The sequence below is a fragment of the Penaeus chinensis genome, chromosome 24 (genome assembly GCF_019202785.1).
Source record: "Penaeus chinensis breed Huanghai No. 1 chromosome 24, ASM1920278v2, whole genome shotgun sequence".
In the NCBI taxonomy this organism is placed as follows: domain Eukaryota; kingdom Metazoa; phylum Arthropoda; class Malacostraca; order Decapoda; family Penaeidae; genus Penaeus; species Penaeus chinensis.
The window spans coordinates 16,478,391-16,485,890 of NC_061842.1; the positions used below are offsets into that span (position 1 = coordinate 16,478,391).

Here is a 7,500-nt window from a genome sequence, read left to right on the forward strand (position 1 = left end):
TCTCTCTCTCTCTCTCTCTCTCTCTCTCTCTCTCTCTCTCTCTCTCTCTCTTTCTCTCTCTCTCTCTTTCTCTCTCTCTCTATTTCTCTCTCTTTCTCTCTCTTTCTCTCTCTTTCTCTTTCTCTTTCTCTCTGTTTGTCTGTCTGTCTGTCTGTCTGTCTGTCTGTCTGTCTGTCTGTCTGTCTGTCTGTCTGTCTGTCTGTCTGTCTGTCTGTCTGTCTGTCTGTCTCTCTCTCTCCCTCTCATCACGAAGGCTCGAATAAGGTTCCTCCCCACATTCGAACCCACGCCATAACCGAATGAGTGATCCGCACAGTACTCACTTTAATAACATAACTGGAGCTCTCACGGCAATCCACACGCACTGAGATATGCAACTCGTTCCACGCCACGGAATCGCTTGCAATCGAGCAGGTGATTCTGCAATAATTCTCTCAAGTGAGTGTGCAATAATTCTCTCAGTTGAGTTTGCAATATATATATATTTTTTTTTCGGTGAGTTTGTAATAATTCTCTGAGGAGAATTTGCAATAATTCTCTCGGGTTAGTTTGCAATAATATTCTCATATGATTTTGCAATGATTCTCTCGGGTGAATTTGCATTCATTCTCCGAGATAAGTCTGCAATAAATCTTTCAGGTGAGTTTACAATAATTCTTTCAGGTAGTTTTGCTATAATTCTTTCAGGTAATTTTGCAATAATTCTCTCAAGCGAGTTTGTAAATATTCTCTCAGGTGAGTTTGCACTATTTCTCTTGGCTGAGTTTGCAATAATTATCTCCTGTGATTTTGCACTATTTATCTACGGTGAGTCTGAAATCCTTCTGTCAACTTGCTAGAAGGAAACCTCCCCGTGTCATCTGCGTGATCACTTCGATGAGACTTAGGGCTTCCTTAGGGTGAGTCACGGATCTCGATAAGAGTTTGTGTCGCCGATTTGTCTAGAGGAGAAAAATGAGGAGGGAGCTTGAGAGAGAGAGAGAGAGAGAGAGAGAGAGAGAGAGAGAGAGAGAGAGAGAGAGAGAGAGAGAGAGAGAGAGAGAGAGAGAGAGAGAGAGAGAGAGAGAGAGAGAGAGAGAGAGAGAGAGAGAGAGAGAGAGAGAGAGAGAGAGAGAGAGAGAGAGAGAGAGAGAGAGAGAGAGAGAGAGAGAGAGAGAGAGAGAGAGAGAGAGAGAGAGAGAGAGAGAAAGAGGGTCGAGAGACCTATAAATCAAAACATTCCAAAAACATTTGGATGGGCCCTACGCGCGCTCCGGGTGTCGTAAAACACAGAGCAGATAATCCTCATCGGCCCTTTTTTCCCCGAAGAACTGGTAAAAATATAAATGGGCAAGAAGAGAAAAAGGATTAAAGAGAAAAAAAAAAAAGGGAGAGAGAGAGAGAGAGAGAGAAAAAAAAAAAAGAACTGATGTCCGCCATTAGATTCAAACGACGTCGGTGAGTCTCCAGAGTGAAGTTATGCAGACGTCATTGGAGACCGACAGTCCGATTTAAATGCGGCGGGGTGTGTGTGTGTGTGGGGGGGGGGGGGGGTTAAACGCTGCGAAATGAATGAGTGAGACGCCACCTCCACGCACGCTCTCCCTCACCCTTCTCCACCTACCCACCTTCCCCTTTTTTGCCCACTTACCTATGCCAATTGTCCCTCGTCCTCCCCACTTGCCTATACCGTTTCCTCCTCTTCTCCACTTACTTAAACCATTTTCCTTTTTTTTCCCACTTAACTACACCATTTCCCCTCATTTTCTATTTACCTAAACTATTTCCCCTCCTTGCCATTTACCTAAACCATTTTCCTCTCATTCCTATTTACCTAAACCATTTTCCTCTCATTCCTATTTACCTAAACCATTTTCCTCTCATTCCTATTTACCTAAACCATTTTCCCCTCTTCCCCACTTGCCCAGTTCTTTGCCTCCTACTCACCCTATCTTCTCGCTTTCCCACTTGCCCAGCTTATCTCCTCCTCCCTCCTTCTCCCCCTCCTCGCCTACCCAAACCATCTTGCCCCTTCCCATCCACCCACCCAGTCTTCTCGCTTTCTTCATCTACTCATCCTGTCTCTCACTTTCCACTAATCCCTTCTGATCTCTGCCCCCCCCCCCTCTCCTCCCTCCTTCTCCCTCTCCCACCTTTTTTTTCAGATCCTCTCTCTCCCTCAGTCCTTTCCTTCTTCCTACCAAGTCCTCTTGTTTTCTAGCAGCCCCTCTCCCGCTCTCCCATTCCATTCCTCTTCTCCATGCTTTCCCATTCTTCACTCTCTTTCATTCCCCTCTTTCATCCTCTCCCATCTCCTACTCCCCACCCCTTCTCCTCTTCCCTCCTCCTCTTCCCTTCCCCATTACTCTCCCCTTCCCTCCTCCTTTCCCATTCCTTTCCCCTACCCCATCACCCTCCTCTCCCAACCTCCCTCTCATTCCCTCCCTCCCCTCCTCCCCTCCTCCCCACTCCTCGCCCCTTCCCTCCCCACCATTCCCCTCTCCCAGCTTCTCCTTCCTTCCCTCCCTCCCCTCCCCCCTACTCCTCGCCCCCCCGCAGCATCCATCTCGGCGCGCGGCAAACACAGCCCTAAACAAATGGCCATCATCCGACACGAGGATAGTCGGTGTCGGGGCGGTGGATCAAACCAGTCCCGACGGCGCACCGACAACAATTATCCGACTAATCTAATTGTTGACGTTCAATCAGATTATAGTATCGTGTCCTCTGGCGCCGGTGTTGGCACAGTGATGATCGAGGGAAGAGGGGAGATGGTGGAAGAGCGGGAAAAATGGGGGAGCGTACGGCGAGGGAGAGGGGAACAAAGGGGAAGGAAGAGTTGAAGAGGGGAGGGAATGAGTGTTCGATGGGATAGAGGAGAGAGGAGAGAGGAGAGAGGAGAGAGGAGAGAGAAGAGAGAGGAGAGGAAGAGGGGAAGAGGGGAGAAAGTGAAACGAGAGTAGAGTGAGGAGGATAGAAAAGGAGAGAAAGAAAAGGATTTCGACGGGGGAAAAGAGAGGTAGAGGTAGATAGAGCATAGAAGACAGCAGATAGATAGGTAGATAGATAGATAGATAGAGAGGAACGAAGAGGGGAAGGAGGAGAAAGAGCAAGGGGACTAAATCCTCGCGTTAGGGTTTGTGCAGGGAACTTTTTGTTTCATCGGGGCGGGACTATTTTGCTTTACGTGTGCCGCTTGCAACTTTGCACGCAGAAACGCTACGTGTCTTTAACCATCCCATCGAAACGCTTCCTTACTGCATTTCCCGAAGAACAACACCTCCGAAACCTTACTACCGATCCGTAAAACATATCCCAAAACGTGCATTAATCAACAGACATAAAAAATAAACACAAAAACAAACACACCATCGCCTCGCCGCAAAATCAATACCATAATGAACTAAAAATCACCTAAAATCCAAAATACCTCCGCCACGCCTTGCTCCCTCGGCCGCAGCTGCTCCGTCGGCCCGACAGCGAGATAATCATGCCGTGCGCCGGAGGAACCCACCTCGACGTGAAAAAAAAAAAAAAAAAAAAAAAAACATCTCTTCAACAAGTGAGACTAACGCGATATTGCATGACTGACAATTATTATCTATCTTTTTTTTTCTCTATCTCTCTTTCATTTTTTTTCTTTCTATCCCTTTTTTTGCCTTTTTTTCATGTCGATGTTTTAGACGATTTCCGGACTGCGAATGAAAGAATTCTTGATAAGATTAATACAGCCAATGTCCGGTTTTCCACTCACGAGAGCGACTGGCCGATCCGGGACATTTTGCTGCTGTCACATACGGATGGATATATATTTATATACATACTGTACATATATATATATATATATATATATATATATTGTTACGCATTATTTTCTTTTTTCTTTCATTGGTATACTCTCATGCTCTCTATCTTTATATCTATCAATCTCTCTTTCTCCTCAGTCTCTTCTCCTTCTCGTCTCTTTCTCATTCTCGCGTCTCTCTCTTCACTTTCTATCTCCTCCTTTTCCCCTTTCTCTTTCTCCTCCTCCCTCTCTCCTCTCCTCTCTTCTTCTCCTCTCTCTCTCTCTCTCTTCCCCTTACCCCCCTCCTCTCATCCCCTTTCCCTCTTCTCTTCCCCCTTACCCTCCTGTCTCCTCTATCCCCCTCTTAAACCCCCTCCACCCCTTCTTCTCCCTCTCCCTTTCTTCAACTTTTCCCTCTCCCTCTCTCTCCATCCCTCTCCCTCTCTCTCCATCCCTCCCCCTCTCCCTCCATCCCTCTCCCTCTCTCCGCACAAGTAGCTAAACATGACCCACAAACCTTCGCCTGACGGGGTCCTATCAGCCGGCGAGAGGAAGCAGGTGTAAACAGGCTTCCTCGTCCCAACAAAAATTGGACGTGCGGGAGCGGCAACCTTTGCTCGGGGCTCATCACGCCAGTTGAATATGTCCTGATTTTTTTTTTTTTTCCGAAAGGATTATTTTATATCTCTGATTAAAAAATACATACAAACAAGCAAGCCAAAAAGAAAGGAAGAAAAATGATGGAGTGGTTGTGTATTCCGGTCTGGTCTTTTCGACGCCCGTTTATTTTTTTCTTATTCTTTTTTTTTTTTTTTTTTTCTTTTTTTGTGTATTAATCGTGATGTAGTGTGTTCGAGAAGGAAAAGAATCGAGAAGGAAAATGTAAGCTATTATATAATGTAATCGTCTAGGTCTTTCGGGGGATGAATAAATGCATTGCCTGACTGTTTTTTTCCAGTCAAGTGTCTGCTGTCGTGTCAAGCTATATTGTTATTTTCAAAACAGGGCGGGTATTATCCTAGTAGGATTATCTGTGTTCTTTTCGGAGGAAGCATACAACCATTTTTTTTAGGGGAAGAAGATTACATTAAAAAGCGTCAAGCAATTAGTCCTTTTTTCTACGCCCATTACTTTTTTGTTTCGGTTTTTGGTTACTTAACTATCATCACAGGTCGAACACAAAAACAATTATTTCGACTACGCACTTTTTCACACAGCAGAAAATCCCCACTGCATTCTTCGAAATTCTCCCATTTCTCTCCCACGTGACTTAAGTGCTCTCTAAGTAAAACTCAAACAATGAAAACCCTGCGCAGCGAAAGCGAACGTATTCCATTCCAAACGTGATACTGATTACATAAACCGAAGGGAATCCAGCCAGGGCAGGGAGAGGGGAGTAGGCAGGGGGAGTGGGCAGTGGGGAGTGGCAGGGGAGAGCGAGGAAGCCTCATCCCCTTCCATCTCCGAAACTCCATCTATCGATTCTTATAGAGCAAACAGACGGAGCACACAAGACAAGATTAATGATAGCATTCTGATCTTTACACAGGGATAATTCATAACTGTCTAAGGCACCCACAGAAAACTCGCAGAAATTCAAGGGGAGCGCAAGTGAGCTCAGATGATTGACAATCGCCAAAGGATTTTTGCAGAGAGGAAATGCGAGTGATAGATCTGTGAGTCTGTCTGTTGACTTTATCGGTATAGGCATCGGGCAGGACATGTAAGTATTAATAGCGAGATTAAACAAAATATATTTTTCTAACTCTAAAAATAGCATCGGGCCACTTTGACAATCCTACCCGACGCTAGCAACATCGTCGCCCGCTGAAAAATTCAGATCCACCAACACCATCAATAAATAATGAACCTATCAACGTTAACTCGTGGCGAATGCATCAGCCGGCACACATTTTTCAAACTTTCATCTCTTGCTTCACTAAGCCACTTATTTATTTATCACATTTTTCTTCGCATCGGCTAAAAATGGAAGGGCGGAGGTGGCAGAGGCCGAGCGAAGACGGCAGCGAGGCTCGGGCGAGGCGCGGCGGAGGGCATAGGCGGCCCGCAAAGCACCAGCACCTTGGTAACACGGACAAGCAGAGTAAATATCATTTCCACAAGCGGTCTCGTGGCCTAAGGCAGGTAATCTGGTTTATGAAGTAAGCTTTGTGTACGTGGGTTCGTTCTGACACTTCTCACGGTTTTAGTTTAACAGCATTATTTGCCTTGCTGCTTTGCCGCCTTTGATACCATCCCTCAGAGTCTAGCCGGCTCTGCCCGCGCTGTGTTTGCAATTAGGAATGTTCATGGTGTTTACGGTTCATGCGTTTTTATTCATTCAATCAAAAGATTAAGATTCACAGCTTACAACTTACAGTTTATAATAACTAGCCAGTAGGAAATTCTAATACGGATTTCAGTGCACGTTTGGTCGTAGGCTACACCCTCTTGCTTCCTTTATATATCATAAGTTCTTAGCGTGGAACTGGTGCTATGGGACAAGCCTGAAACCCATAGCAATCCCATAATCCTAAACAATGACGATTGTAATAAATCAAAACAGTCTAAACATTTCAAATCAACTACACCTATAAATAACAAGATCAAGAAGCGTTTTACCCGCATTGAGAGCTGTCAAAAATGTATTTACATGCATGGGGTTATCTACACCGTGACACACCGACGCTGCCCAAACCACGGAGTATAACTATGACGCAATGCATCTCGTGCTAACACAACCAAGATTCATCAGATCTCTCGTTGAGACAATCACACTCGCTTAAGTCCCGTGCCGGCACAACATACACTCATTCCGTCTCGTTGATGGGCTCCCACATCGCAGCTAGTACAACGCAGGCACTATCTTCACCACCATGCTTCGCCGCACTCGGGATGGTGACTCTCCCTGTGCGAACGATGGAAGGGATGGTTCCACCGAGGGAAATGGGTGTTAAGTGTCGAGACTCTAGGTATGGTTCAAGCATAATCGATAGCTTATGAAAAGAATAAGGATTGAAAACAGAAGAGCGGGTTAAAAAAAATAAGGTTGACATTATTAAACATCTCGCAAAGAGAGTCGCGAGTGAGGTCAGTCAAGTAAAGCTGAACTTCCATTGGCAGAAAGGTGACTTGCTGCACATTGCTTGGTTAGCATAAGGCGCAATTTTGCCTGAATCGCACTAAAGAGGAGAATCTGAAGCAGCTACCAAAACAAATGCCAACCACAACCACGCCCTATGTCCTACAAGCACGACCCATAACTTCAATAATCGTCGCCCAACAAGACTTCCTCCTACCGTAACCTACAGCGCTTTCACGACCTGCACGACCTACGACCGAAACCCATGAGACCGAAACTGCGTCCCTATTGGTCGTCCTGCAATTCCATGTCCCGCCCTTTCCCTCTTCCCTCTGGTGCCGCTCTCGCGATCCAGGTACGCCAGAGCCCGGCCGAGTTCCTGGGCAGGCTACCTACTTCCTTACCGGTAATTTCCCTGGTCCATTCGGCCTTACCTGCTTTCCGAATAGCACAAGAGCAACACTGAATTAATTTAGTCTACAGATTACTCCATTGTTCTATTATCTGAAAATCAAACCTGGATATAACGAAGTAAAATCAGAATCATTACAACAAATGGATAAATTGTTTCAGTTATCATTATTACCACCAAAAGTATAAAAACAACTCCGAAAATATACAACCAATAACAGTAATAGTAAAATAACACAGC

At 45.6% G+C, this 7,500-nt stretch overlaps 1 protein-coding gene across 1 annotated transcript in view; it reads right to left on the reverse strand.

The window, feature by feature from the left end:
* LOC125037772 (RNA binding protein fox-1 homolog 3-like) overlaps positions 1-7,500 on the reverse strand; it is a 610,880-nt gene that overhangs the window by 356,840 nt on the left and 246,540 nt on the right. The window lies entirely within an intron of this gene.